The sequence below is a fragment of the Danio rerio genome, chromosome 14 (assembly GCF_049306965.1).
Source record: "Danio rerio strain Tuebingen ecotype United States chromosome 14, GRCz12tu, whole genome shotgun sequence".
Taxonomy (NCBI): domain Eukaryota; kingdom Metazoa; phylum Chordata; class Actinopteri; order Cypriniformes; family Danionidae; genus Danio; species Danio rerio.
The window spans coordinates 2,464,649-2,479,249 of record NC_133189.1 but is presented as its reverse complement, the minus strand read 5'-3'; the positions used below and the strand labels follow the sequence as shown (position 1 = coordinate 2,479,249).

The window sequence follows — 14,601 nt, the reverse complement described above, 5'->3', positions numbered from 1 at the left end:
TGCACAAGATCCAGACGCAGGAGAAAACGGTAAAATGTATTGTTCAGTTAATGAGAATCTTCCTTTTACCTTGAGGTCGACAAATAATAATTTCTTCAGTTTAGTTACTGATGGTGATTTAGATCGCGAGAGAGAGTCTGAGTATAACATCAGTGTGACGTGTGCTGATGAGGGCGTGCCCTCTCTCTCCAGCAGCGTCACTCTCTCCTTACAGATATCAGATGTGAATGATAACGCGCCTGTCTTTGAGCAGAGCTCATATCAGGCCTCTGTTCAGGAAAACAACACACCTGGTCTTTCCATATTCACAGTCAGAGCCAGAGACGCAGATTTTAACCAGAACGCCCGTGTGTCCTACATACTGGAGGACTCGTCGGTTAACGGAGTGCCCGTCTCCTCGTTAGTGTCCGTTAGTGCTGATAGTGGAGTCATACATGCAGTGCGATCTTTCGATTACGAGCAGATCAAAGAGTTCCAGTTCCGCGTAAAAGCGCAGGACGGAGGCTCTCCTCCTCTCAGCAGCAACGCGAGCGTCAAAATCCTGATTCAGGACCAGAATGACAACGCGCCTCAGGTTCTGTATCCGGTCCAGTCAGGCGCTTCTGTGGTGGCTGAAATAGTGCCTCGTTCGGCAGATGTGGGTTATCTGGTGACTAAAGTGGTGGCTGTTGATGTGGACTCTGGACAGAACGCCTGGCTCTCCTATAAACTGCACAAAGCCACAGACAGGGCGCTGTTTGAAGTGGGCGCACAGAATGGAGAAATCAGAACTGTCCGGCAAGTGACAGATAAAGATGCTGTCAAACAAAGACTCACTGTTGTAGTGGAGGACAACGGGCAGCCCTCTCGATCAGCTACAGTCAATGTTAACGTGGCGGTGGCGGACAGCTTCCCTGAGGTGCTCTCGGAGTTCACCGACTTTACGCACGACAAGGAATACAACGACAACCTGACTTTCTATCTCGTCTTGGCCTTGGCTGTAGTGTCGTTTCTCTTTATCGTGTCCATCATCGCCATACTGTCAGTCAAATGCTACAGATGGAGACGCGAGCGGATGTTTTATAAATCTGGAGCGAATCTTCCGGTTATTCCGTATTATCCGCCTCTTTACGCAGATGTAGGAGGCACAGGAACTTTACAGCACGTGTACAATTATGAGGTTTGCAGAACCACTGACTCCAGAAAGAGTGATGTGAAATACGGCAGAGCTTGCAGTGAGAGCATCATTAGTCTGGACACCAGTGGAACACAGACACTCACGCATGCGCAAAGGGGAAAACTGAACTTTGATGATTGTGGGGATCAGGTGAGAAAATATTTATAGGTACACTTTAAAAAAAACTTTGAGTTATTTATTTAAACCAATGTTTGGGTTACGTATTTGTTGCTTTGTTGGGTTAGTTTAACCTTTATTAGGTTATTTATTAATAACCCAACCAGTTGGGTTAAATATTTGGTGCTTTGTGTGGTTATTTTTAACCTTTATTAGGTTATTTATATAGTAACTCAACCAGTTAGTTAACAATTTTGAATTTCAACAGTTAAATGATTTAACTGACTCAGAGCAGCTGTATTAAAATGCGTACTTAATGTTGTTTTTGCGTTATAAAATTTATTTAAACTCTAAATTACTTCTCCGTGTCGTGTGTTTTTTTTTAATATCCGTTTCACCAGCACTCTTAACTATTGATGATACAAACGCACGCTTTATAGCCGATTTAGATTAAATTGATTAAACGCTTTCTCTTCCTCCCGTGCTGTTCTCTGCGCCTTTCTGTTTATTTATTTATTTATTTAGCATATTTTTATTTTTTTTGGAAATGATACACATATGTTGGAGATATTTATTTATTTACACAGCCATAGTTATAAAATAGTAGTAATAGTAGCCTAATAGTAAAAGTAATACCAGAATGGAAGAAAATAAAATTTAATCAAAATAACGCAATGCACTAGGTTAAAATAACCCATAATTGGAAAGGTGCTATAATACCTATAGTTGGGTTACGTTTTGGGGTATTTTTTTTTATTCTATTTTATTTATTTATTTATTTATTTATTTATTATTATTATTATTATTTATTTATTTATTTATTTTGCGCTGTTGTAATACTATAGTAATACTATTAGTTTGAACAAGTAAAAAAACATGAGTGTATATTTCGTTACTCTAATTGGTTATTTTTGATTAAACAGTTTTTTTTACAATTTCACTGATTTCTTTTTTTGATCTGAGTCTTCGCTGCACTTCTACTTTTTTATAACTTATGAAAAAATGAGGTGAATCATTTTCTCTTTAATGTTTTATTTATTGTTATAGTTTGATAAACGGTATAGTGTTCTGTATTTTGTAGTTACGTTGCTTAAGCTTTTTTCTCTGTACAGCCGTACAGTACTATGTTAACTGAGTACAGTGGTATCATTTAAATTGTGACCCTGGAGCACAGTTTAGTTTTGCTATGAAAACAACATATAAATTGTCATTGCAACATTTTGTCCTTGCATATCTTTCCTCTGATTTTTCCTTAAATTAGTTTTTGTTGTCAGCAGTACAGATTCGCTGACCATGGTCCTGAAATGGGTTACATGGTCATTTACCTCATGTTCGCTACATCTTCAAGCATGAGACAATGTTTTTGCGTTTTCCAACAGCCTAATGACCTTTTCTCCTGTTTAAAGTGAAACTAGAACCTGTTTTCGTAGTTATGACATTGTTTTCACATAAATTATTGTATTTTATATAGGTATTTTTGTCTGATCAAATATGGTCTTATCAAAACGTGAGCAAACGTGGCATTCATTTTTATTATTTTACTTAAATCCTCATCCATACAGACTCATACAGTCTTTTTTATATATAGGCATCTGTATTGCTGTTGGCGTATTTTGATTATGCATTTTTAAAGTTCATTACATTGCTTTTTTTACCTATGTCTTAAATTGCGATACAAATATTTTAATTTTACATGGTATGTAGTTCTTCAGAATGAACTCATAGTGCCGCTGTTGGTCAATATGTCAGTGTAGAGAGCAGATCTGCTGCAGTTCCACCCCCATCATCTCCATATTATTAGAGAGAGACAGAAGCTGAGAGCACAGTGTGAGGAGGAGAGAGAAGACAAAACACGGAGATACTCTATTCATTATCATTCTCTTGGATTTACAGATTTTTCTTCTTTTCACTTTGGATATTCACATGACTCCCTTCAGTTTCTAGGATCAAATTATTTGTCTTCTGCTTGAATCGTCGTTCTCTGGTCCTCTGAAAATGTCGGACAGAACAATGGCGCGGCAAGTACTGCTGTTTATTTGGTTTCTCTCTCTCAGTTCAGCTCTCGGGCAGGTCAGTTATTCCATTCCTGAGGAAATGGCCAAAGGCTCTTTAGTCGGGAACATAGCGCAGGATTTGGGTTTAGATTTAAAGAGGCTGAAATCGGGGAAAGCGCGGATTTATACAGGAGACAGCGCTGAATACATCGAGCTGAATAAAGAAAGAGGAGTCCTCCTTATCAAAGAGAGAATAGACCGAGAGGCGCTGTGCGGACAGACAACGCCTTGCGCGCTGCATTTGCAGATCATACTCGAAAATCCCATCGAATTTTACTCGGTTACAGTGGAAGTTACAGATGTAAATGATCATTCACCTTCTTTTAAAAGGCCTGAGATGCGATTTAGGATTAGTGAATCTGCTGTAACTGGAGCAGTGTTTGTTTTAGACAGAGCGATGGATTTAGACGTCGGAATAAACGGCCTGCAGACATATACATTAAAGCCCACTGATCATTTTTCACTAAAATTACAAAGTCAGGCAGATGGTAGTAAACTGGTAGAAATGATACTTCAGAAACCCCTTGACCGTGAAAAGCAGGAGCATTTGTCTCTGGTTTTGACAGCGATAGATGGAGGAGATCCACAGCTGTCTGGTACTGCACAGATCCACATTACAGTTTTAGATGCTAACGATAATGCGCCTGTTTTTACACAGAAAATATATAAAGCGAGCATTAGTGAGAATGCAGTCAGAGGAACAATTATAACGACAGTGAGCGCATCTGATTTGGATGAGGGCTCTAATGGCAAAGTAACATACGCTATTACAAACAGCCTCGATAATGTTCCTGAATTATTTGAAATTAATGAAACAAACGGTGAGGTGAGAGTGATCGGGACTGTAGATTACGAGAAAGCTCGACATTATCAAATTCACGTACAAGCAAACGACGACGGGGGGCTTACCGATTCTTGTAAAATTGATGTGGATGTGATTGATTTAAATGACAATAAACCCCTCATTAACATAATGTCTAAATTAAACAGCATATCAGAAGACTCAACATTTGGAACCGTTGTAACTGTTATAAACGCGCAAGATCAAGATGCGGGAGAAAATGGTAAAATAACTTGTTCTATTAATGAGAACCTTCCATTAACTTTAAAGTCGACTAATAATAATTTCTTCAGTTTAGTCACTGATGGTGATTTAGACCGCGAGAGAGAGTCTGAGTATAACATCAGTGTGACGTGTGCTGATGAGGGCGTGCCCTCTCTCTCCAGCAGCGTCACTCTCTCCTTACAGATATCAGATGTGAATGATAACGCGCCTGTCTTTGAGCAGAGCTCATATCAGGCCTCTGTTCAGGAAAACAACACACCTGGTCTTTCCATATTCACAGTCAGAGCCAGAGACGCAGATTTTAACCAGAACGCCCGTGTGTCCTACATACTGGAGGACTCGTCGGTTAACGGAGTGCCCGTCTCCTCGTTAGTGTCCGTTAGTGCTGATAGTGGAGTCATACATGCAGTGCGATCTTTCGATTACGAGCAGATCAAAGAGTTCCAGTTCCGCGTAAAAGCGCAGGACGGAGGCTCTCCTCCTCTCAGCAGCAACGCGAGCGTCAAAATCCTGATTCAGGACCAGAATGACAACGCGCCTCAGGTTCTGTATCCGGTCCAGTCAGGCGCTTCTGTGGTGGCTGAAATAGTGCCTCGTTCGGCAGATGTGGGTTATCTGGTGACTAAAGTGGTGGCTGTTGATGTGGACTCTGGGCAGAACGCCTGGCTCTCCTATAAACTGCACAAAGCCACAGACAGGGCGCTGTTTGAAGTGGGCGCACAGAATGGAGAAATCAGAACTGTCCGGCAAGTGACAGATAAAGATGCTGTCAAACAAAGACTCACTGTTGTAGTGGAGGACAACGGGCAGCCCTCTCGATCAGCTACAGTCAATGTTAACGTGGCGGTGGCGGACAGCTTCCCTGAGGTGCTCTCGGAGTTCACCGACTTTACGCACGACAAGGAATACAACGACAACCTGACTTTCTATCTCGTCTTGGCCTTGGCTGTAGTGTCGTTTCTCTTTATCGTGTCCATCATCGCCATACTGTCAGTCAAATGCTACAGGTGGAGACGCGAGCGGATGTTTTATAAGTCTGGAGCGAATCTTCCGGTTATTCCGTATTATCCGCCTCTTTACGCAGATGTAGGAGGCACAGGAACTTTACAGCACGTGTACAATTATGAGGTGTGCAGAACCACTGACTCCAGAAAGAGTGATGTGAAATACGGCAGACCTTGCAGTGAGAGCATCATTAGTCTGGACACCAGTGGAACACAGACACTCACGCATGCGCAAAGGGAGAGACTGAACTTTAATGATTGTGGGGATCAGGTGAGAAAATATTTAAAGGTACACTATAAAAAACTTTGAGTTATTTATGTAAACCAATGTTTGGGTTACGTATTTGTTGCTTTGTTGGCTAAGTTTAACCTTTATTAGGTTATTTATTAATAACCCAACCAGTTGGGTTAAATATTTGGTGGTTTGTTTGGTTATTTTTAACCTTTATTAGGTTATTTATACAGTAACTCAACCAGTTAGTTTACAATTTTGAATTTCAACAGTGAACTGTTGTAACTGACTCAGAGCAGCTGTATTAATATGCGAACTTAATGTTGTTTTTGCGTTATAAAATTTATTTAAGCTCTAACCCAATACTATTTTTTTTTATCAAATTACTTCTCCGTTTCGTTTTTTTTTTTTTTAATATCCGTTTCACCAGCACTCTTAACTATTGATGATACAAACGCACGCTTTATAGCCGATTTAGATTAAATGGATTAAACGCTTTCTCTACCTCCCGTGCTGTTTCTTTTTTTCTTGTTTTCTTTTTTTTTTTTTTTTTTTTTTGGAAATGATACACACATGTTGGAGATATTTATTTATTTACACAGCCATTATTATAAAATAGTAGTAATAGTAGCCTAAAAGTAAAAGTAATACCAGAATGGAAGAAAATAACATTTAATCAAAATAACCCAATGCAATAGGTTAAAATAACCCATATTTGTGAAGGTGCTATAATAACTTATAGTTGGGTTACATTTTGGGGTATTTATAAATTAATTAATTAATTAATTTATTTATTTATTTATTTACTTTGCGCTGTTGTAATACTATAGTAATACTATTAGTTTGAACAAGTAAAAAAACATGAGTGCATATTTCGTTACTCTAATTGGTTATTTTTGATTAAACAGTTTATTTTACAATTTCACTGATTTCTTTTTTTGATCTGAGTCTTCGCTGCACTTTTACTTCTTTGTAACTTGTGAAAAAATGAGTTGAATCGTTTTCTCTTGAATGTTTTATTTATTGTTATAGTTTGATAAACGGTATAGTGTTCTGTATTCTGTATTTAAGTTGATTAAGCTGTTTTCTCTGTACAGCCGTTCAGTAATGCGTCATCAGAGTACAGTGGCATCGCTTACATCGTGATCCTGGAGCACAGTTTAGTTTTGCTATGATAACAACATGTAAATTGCCATTGTAACATTGTTTCCTTGTATATCTTTCCTTTAATTTACCTTAAATTAGTTTTTGTTGTCAGCAGTACAGATTCGCTGACCATGGTCCTGAAATGGGTTACATGGTCATTTACCTCATGTTCGCTACATCTTCAAGCATGAGGCGATGTTTTTGCGTTTTTCAACAGCCTAATGACCTGTTCTCCCCTTTAAAATAAAACTAGAACCCGTTTTAGCAGTTATGACATTGTTTTTGCTTCGATTGGTGTATTTTTATGTAGGTATTTTGGTCTGATCAGATAAGGTCTGATTAAAACTGAGCAATCGTGGCATTCACTTTTATATATTTTTTTAAAATCCTCATCCACCAAACTCATACAGTCATTGTTTTATAGGCCTCTGTATTGCTGTTGCCGTATTTTGATTATGTATTTTTAGAGTTCATTACTTTACTTTCTTTACTTATGTCTGACATTGCGAGGTAAATATTTTAATTTTACATGGTATGTAGTTCTTCAGAATGAACTCATAGTGCCGCTGTTGGTTAATATGTCAGTGTAGAGAGCAGATCTGCTGCAGTTCCACCCCCATCATCTCCATATTATTAGAGAGAGACAGAAGCTGAGAGCACAGTGTGAGGAGGAGAGAGCAGACAAAACACGGAGATACTCTATTCATTAACATTCTCTTGGAAATATTTTTGTTGTTGCTAGTTCATGTCTCTTTGGATGTATACATGATTTCCTGAAGCTTTTTGGACTGATTTTGTTTTTTGCTTGAATCTTCGTTCTCTTGTCTCTGCAAAATGTCGGACAGAACAATGGCGCGGCAAGTACTGCTGTTTATTTGGTTTCTCTCTCTCAGCTCAGCTCTCGGGCAGGTCAGTTACTCCATTCCTGAGGAAATGGCCAAAGGCTCTTTAGTCGGGAACATAGCGCAGGATTTGGGTTTAGATTTAAAGAGGCTGAAATCGGGAAAAGCGCGGATTTATACAGGAGACAGCGCTGAATACATCGAGCTGAATAAAGAAAGAGGAGTCCTCCTTATCAAAGAGAGAATAGACCGAGAGGCGCTGTGCGGACAGACAACGCCTTGCGCGCTGCATTTTCAGATCACGTTAGAAAATCCCATGGAGTTTTATAGCATTACAGTTGAGATTTTAGATGTTAATGATAACGCTCCGGTTTTTGCAGATAAAGAGATTAAATTTGATATAAGCGAATCATCTTTGACAGGAGCTAAATTTGTTTTGGAAACAGCCGTGGATGATGATGTTGGCTTAAACGGCGTACAGAGTTATTTCTTACAGCCTGCGGATCATTTTATTTTAAAGACTCAAGATATGCCGGATGGTACCAAAAATGTTGAAATGATACTACAGAAGCCTTTAGATCGAGAAAAGCAGGAGCATATCTCGCTTGTACTGACATCAGTGGACGGAGGAGATCCACAGCTGTCTGGAACAATCCCGATTATAATCACAGTTGAGGACGCAAACGATAACGCTCCAATTTGTTTTATGTCTGTTTATAAGACCAGTGTTGCGGAAAATTCTCCGAAAGGTACAGTTTTAACAACTGTTAAAGCATCAGATGCTGACCAAGGACAAAACGGCAAAGTAGAGTATCATATTGCGAAGTCTACCGGTGGCACAATTAACCTCTTTGAAATCGACAGAAATGCCGGAGTGTTAAAGTTATCTGGCGATATCGACTACGAAAAAGTTAAACATTATCAAATTGACGTTCAAGCCAGAGACCCTGGTCGTCATTCTGACACTTGCAAAGTGATTGTTGATATAATCGATGTGAATGACAACAAACCAGTGATTAATATAATGTCCAAAACGAGCACTCTTTCGGAGGATTCAAAATCAGGCACTGTTGTGACTATGCTTAATGTGCAAGACTCAGATTCTGGTGAGAATGGAAAGGTACAATGCTCCATTAACGATAATATGCCTTTTAGCCTAAAATCCACTAATAATAATTTCTTCAGTTTAGTCACTGATGGTGATTTAGATCGCGAGAGAGAGTCTGAGTATGACATCAGTGTGACGTGTGCTGATGAGGGCGTGCCCTCTCTCTCCAGCAGCGTCACTCTCTCCTTACAGATATCAGATGTGAATGATAACGCGCCTGTCTTTGAGCAGAGCTCATATCAGGCCTCTGTTCAGGAAAACAACACACCTGGTCTTTCCATATTCACAGTCAGAGCCAGAGACGCAGATTTTAACCAGAACGCCCGTGTGTCCTACATACTGGAGGACTCGTCGGTTAACGGAGTGCCCGTCTCCTCGTTAGTGTCCGTTAGTGCTGATAGTGGAGTCATACATGCAGTGCGATCTTTCGATTACGAGCAGATCAAAGAGTTCCAGTTCCGCGTAAAAGCGCAGGACGGAGGCTCTCCTCCTCTCAGCAGCAACGCGAGCGTCAAAATCCTGATTCAGGACCAGAATGACAACGCGCCTCAGGTTCTGTATCCGGTCCAGTCAGGCGCTTCTGTGGTGGCTGAAATAGTGCCTCGTTCGGCAGATGTGGGTTATCTGGTGACTAAAGTGGTGGCTGTTGATGTGGACTCTGGACAGAACGCCTGGCTCTCCTATAAACTGCACAAAGCCACAGACAGGGCGCTGTTTGAAGTGGGCGCACAGAATGGAGAAATCAGAACTGTCCGGCAAGTGACAGATAAAGATGCTGTCAAACAAAGACTCACTGTTGTAGTGGAGGACAACGGGCAGCCCTCTCGATCAGCTACAGTCAATGTTAACGTGGCGGTGGCGGACAGCTTCCCTGAGGTGCTCTCGGAGTTCACCGACTTTACGCACGACAAGGAATACAACGACAACCTGACTTTCTATCTCGTCTTGGCCTTGGCTGTAGTGTCGTTTCTCTTTATCGTGTCCATCATCGCCATACTGTCAGTCAAATGCTACAGATGGAGACGCGAGCGGATGTTTTATAAGTCTGGAGCGAATCTTCCGGTTATTCCGTATTATCCGCCTCTTTACGCAGATGTAGGAGGCACAGGAACTTTACAGCACGTGTACAATTATGAGGTTTGCAGAACCACTGACTCCAGAAAGAGTGATGTGAAATACGGCAGAGCTTGCAGTGAGAGCATTATTAGTCTGGACACCAGTGGAACACAGACACTCACGCATGCTCAGAGACTGAACTTTGACGATTCTGATAAGGTAAGCTTTATTATAAACGCATACCGGTTCGATTTATTTATTTTTGTGCTCTATCATACAAAGAAGTTGCCAAAAACTCTATATAGACGTTTCTTTTTAGATATCATATTTGTCATATTTATAAAGATGCATGTTTATAATACTCTTTTTATATAATATTAATGATAATAGTAATTGCAATAGTTGTTATTATTATTCATATTATTCTTATTATTATTATTAATAATTATTCTTATTATTAGCATTATTATTATTATTATTATTATGAGTATTGTTATTATTATTATTATTATTATTATTATTATTATTATTATTATTATTATTATTATTATTATTATTATTATTATTAATATATGTAGTAGTAGTAGTAGCAGAGTTAGTAGTATTTCCAAAAGATCTGAACTATTAAGTGAGCAAACCGCGTGCTGAATCATTGCCTTTGCTTCCCTGTCCAAGGTGCTGAAGCTGTGTATTCAGCCTACGTACTAAAATCTTTTGCAGAAATTTCACTGGTGTGTTCAAGGCTATTTATAAATTATATGTTGAGCTTTAGGAGTGTATATTTTGTGATTGCTTTGTTTGTGATTGCTTTTAGGCAATTGTGCTTGATTGAATAAATTGCCTGGCAGTGGCAGGTCAATTTCATTTTCAAAAAAAGCTTGAAACTTCTGAATCAGTTTCGTTACAGATTTATTTATTTATTTATTTATTTATTTATTTATTTATTCATTTATTCATTTATTCATTTATTCATTTATTCATTTATTCATTTATTCATTTATTTATTTATTTAGCAAATGCATATTATTAGTTTAATTTAAAATGAAACCTAGGTGTTTTATTTGCATCAGTTTTACTTTCTCACTCTTTGCATATTGTACAGTGCTCATCATATATGAGTACACCTCATTTTGAAAATGAATATTTTAATCTTTTTCGTAGTGAATAAAGGTAATAAATAATGTTGCATTTGAACAAAACTGATTTATTAAACATATATATTTATTAAAATAATATTTTAGTCACAGAACATCTTTAGAAATTGAAAGATAATACATCTTTCATTCATGCAAAATATTGTAAAACAAAGAAAAACTACAACATTTCAACAAAATTCTCTCTCTCTCTCTCTCTCTCTCTCTCTCTCTCTCTATATATATATATATATATATATATATATATATATATATATATATATATATATACATATATATATATATATTTTTTTTTTTTCTTTGCTTGATTTTTGCTATTTTTGTAAACAAATATTTAATATTTTTCTATAACAATTAAATTTGCCCTACTAAATTTTTAACTATAATTGTAAGGTATTTAGTAAAATTTGCTCCAAAATTGGCTTCAGTACTGACTAATCTAATGTATATGCAAAAATAGTAATATTGTAAAGCATCTTATAGAAAATATTAATTTAAATGAGAGATTTGTGCGGGTGTTCTCATATATGTCGAGCACTGTATATAGCATTATTTAAGTATAAATATATTTGCAGTAACCCAAAATGGTCTCAAAGTGCCGCTGTTTGTCAGGGTGATGAGACTGAGAGCACGTAATTCCAGCAATACCTCCCCTCTCCCACAGTACATATTAAGAAGAAAGAGTCTGAGCCGTGTGCACAACCCACAGGGGCATAACACTGAGGACGTCGTGGCAGCAATGAACAGTCAGCTATGGATGCATGTTTAAGCTTTTACTCAGAGATTCCTCATTAGTATTGGACTTATTTTATTTTTGCACCTGAAGATATTTTGACTCTGATTTGGATTTACCGTGGCTTGTTTTTTAATTTTTATTTTTGGGTCGTGAGCACAGTGTCGGACAGAACAATGGCGCGGCAAGTACTGCTGTTTATTTGGTTTCTCTCTCTCAGCTCAGCTCTCGGGCAGGTCAGTTACTCCATTCCTGAGGAAATGGCCAAAGGCTCTTTAGTCGGGAACATAGCGCAGGATTTGGGTTTAGATTTAAAGAGGCTGAAATCGGGGAAAGCGCGGATTTATACAGGAGACAGCGCTGAATACATCGAGCTGAATAAAGAAAGAGGAGTCCTCCTTATCAAAGAGAGAATAGACCGAGAGGCGCTGTGCGGACAGACAACGCCTTGCGCGCTGCATCTGCAGATCATACTCGAAAACCCCATGGAGCTGTTTAGGGTAACAGTTGAAATCACAGACATAAATGATAAATCTCCTGTTTTTAAAAGAGATGAGAGACGATTTGAGATTAGTGAATCTGCTGTCGTAGGATCGAAATTCATGCTGGAGAAAGCGATAGACGCTGATATTGGCGCTAATGGTCTTCAGAGTTATTTCCTGCAGCCTACTGATCATTTTAATTTAAAGCTGCATGGTCAGAGTGATGGGAGTAAAAAGGTTGAAATGATTCTCCAGAAGCCTTTGGATCGAGAAAAGCAGGAAAACGTGTCTCTAATATTAACCGCGGTAGATGGCGGAGAGCCACCTAAATCAGGTACAGTTCAGATTCATATTACAGTGCTTGATGTGAATGATAATGCTCCAGTTTTTACCAAGCCTATATACAGGGCGATTATTACAGAGAATTCGCCGAGCGGCACGCCGCTCATTACTGTTAGCGCGTCTGATTCAGATAAAGGGGCACATGGAGAGGTCAGTTATTTAATTGCAAACAGTGATGGCGTGTCAGATGTATTTCATATCAATAACAATGGACTGGTCACGTTAGTCGGTAAGGTTGATTTTGAATCATTTAAGCACTACCAAATTGACATTGAAGCAGTAGACAATGGTGGATTGTCTGATTCTAGTAAAATAATGGTCGACGTGATTGATGTAAATGATAACGCACCTGTCATTACGGTAATGTCCAAATCTAATGCGTTACCGGAGAACTCGCCACACAGTACTGTGATTGCAATCATCAGTGTGAATGACCCTGATTCTGACAGCAACGGACAGGTGCAGTGTCGTGTAAGCGAAGACATCCCTTTTACAATAAAATCTACGTCTAATGGATTTTACAGTATTGTCACTGATGGTGATTTAGATCGCGAGAGAGAGTCTGAGTATGACATCAGTGTGACGTGTGCTGATGAGGGCGTGCCCTCTCTCTCCAGCAGCGTCACTCTCTCCTTACAGATATCAGATGTGAATGATAACGCGCCTGTCTTTGAGCAGAGCTCATATCAGGCCTCTGTTCAGGAAAACAACACACCTGGTCTTTCCATATTCACAGTCAGAGCCAGAGACGCAGATTTTAACCAGAACGCCCGTGTGTCCTACATACTGGAGGACTCGTCGGTTAACGGAGTGCCCGTCTCCTCGTTAGTGTCCGTTAGTGCTGATAGTGGAGTCATACATGCAGTGCGATCTTTCGATTACGAGCAGATCAAAGAGTTTCAGTTCCGCGTAAAAGCGCAGGACGGAGGCTCTCCTCCTCTCAGCAGCAACGCGAGCGTCAAAATCCTGATTCAGGACCAGAATGACAACGCGCCTCAGGTTCTGTATCCGGTCCAGTCAGGCGCTTCTGTGGTGGCTGAAATAGTGCCTCGTTCGGCAGATGTGGGTTATCTGGTGACTAAAGTGGTGGCTGTTGATGTGGACTCTGGACAGAACGCCTGGCTCTCCTATAAACTGCACAAAGCCACAGACAGGGCGCTGTTTGAAGTGGGCGCACAGAATGGAGAAATCAGAACTGTCCGGCAAGTGACAGATAAAGATGCTGTCAAACAAAGACTCACTGTTGTAGTGGAGGACAACGGGCAGCCCTCTCGATCAGCTACAGTCAATGTTAACGTGGCGGTGGCGGACAGCTTCCCTGAGGTGCTCTCGGAGTTCACCGACTTTACGCACGACAAGGAATACAACGACAACCTGACTTTCTATCTCGTCTTGGCCTTGGCTGTAGTGTCGTTTCTCTTTATCGTGTCCATCATCGCCATACTGTCAGTCAAATGCTACAGATGGAGACGCGAGCGGATGTTTTATAAGTCTGGAGCGAATCTTCCGGTTATTCCGTATTATCCGCCTCTTTACGCAGATGTAGGAGGCACAGGAACTTTACAGCACGTGTACAATTATGAGGTTTGCAGAACCACTGACTCCAGAAAGAGTGATGTGAAATACGGCAGAGCTTGCAGTGAGAGCATCATTAGTCTGGACACCAGTGGGACACAGACACTCACGCATGCGCAAAGGGAAAGGCTGAACTTTGATGATTGTGGGGATCAGGTGAGAATTGTTTTATATAAGTAGCATATGATGTCGTATATTTCTTCGTAAGTTTGAACCATTTTCTCAAATGGTTCGTCCTTGCTATCTAAAAAACTTAATATTTAATATAGGATTTATCGTTGTATATTTTTTACATTTTTGTGTTTGTTTGTTTGGTGTTTTTTTTTTTTTTTTGTCTCTTCATGGTTTATGTAAACAAGCGCTGTAGAATGGCTTGAAAAGCATATATTGGTGCTATCATTTAAAGAGGAAGGGATTCAAACGAAATATCTATGACAATAGTTTATTGTTCGGTAAATGGTTTTGAATTACTTTTTGTGCTTTCCATTTTAGTTTTTGCCATATCTGAGTGTTTTTAAATATTTTTCTCTCTCT

The 14,601-nt window shown here is 39.3% G+C and overlaps 11 protein-coding genes across 11 annotated transcripts in view; all 11 read left to right on the top strand.

Annotated features, from left to right (window-relative positions):
• Nucleotides 1-14,601, top strand: part of pcdh2g1 (protocadherin 2 gamma 1) — a 223,953-nt gene that overhangs the window by 128,951 nt on the left and 80,401 nt on the right.
• The window catches only part of pcdh2g2 (protocadherin 2 gamma 2), a 219,546-nt gene that overhangs the window by 124,544 nt on the left and 80,401 nt on the right, over nt 1-14,601 (top strand).
• Nucleotides 1-14,601, top strand: part of pcdh2g5 (protocadherin 2 gamma 5) — a 203,515-nt gene that overhangs the window by 108,513 nt on the left and 80,401 nt on the right.
• pcdh2g6 (protocadherin 2 gamma 6) overlaps nt 1-14,601 on the top strand; it is a 199,722-nt gene that overhangs the window by 104,720 nt on the left and 80,401 nt on the right.
• Nucleotides 1-14,601, top strand: part of pcdh2g7 (protocadherin 2 gamma 7) — a 190,495-nt gene that overhangs the window by 95,493 nt on the left and 80,401 nt on the right.
• Nucleotides 1-14,601, top strand: part of pcdh2g8 (protocadherin 2 gamma 8) — a 180,008-nt gene that overhangs the window by 85,006 nt on the left and 80,401 nt on the right.
• The window catches only part of pcdh2g9 (protocadherin 2 gamma 9), a 175,249-nt gene that overhangs the window by 80,247 nt on the left and 80,401 nt on the right, over nt 1-14,601 (top strand).
• Nucleotides 1-14,601, top strand: part of pcdh2g12 (protocadherin 2 gamma 12) — a 157,436-nt gene that overhangs the window by 62,434 nt on the left and 80,401 nt on the right.
• pcdh2g13 (protocadherin 2 gamma 13) overlaps nt 1-14,601 on the top strand; it is a 153,332-nt gene that overhangs the window by 58,330 nt on the left and 80,401 nt on the right.
• pcdh2g16 (protocadherin 2 gamma 16) overlaps nt 1-14,601 on the top strand; it is a 125,467-nt gene that overhangs the window by 30,465 nt on the left and 80,401 nt on the right.
• Nucleotides 1-14,601, top strand: part of pcdh2g17 (protocadherin 2 gamma 17) — a 122,392-nt gene that overhangs the window by 27,390 nt on the left and 80,401 nt on the right.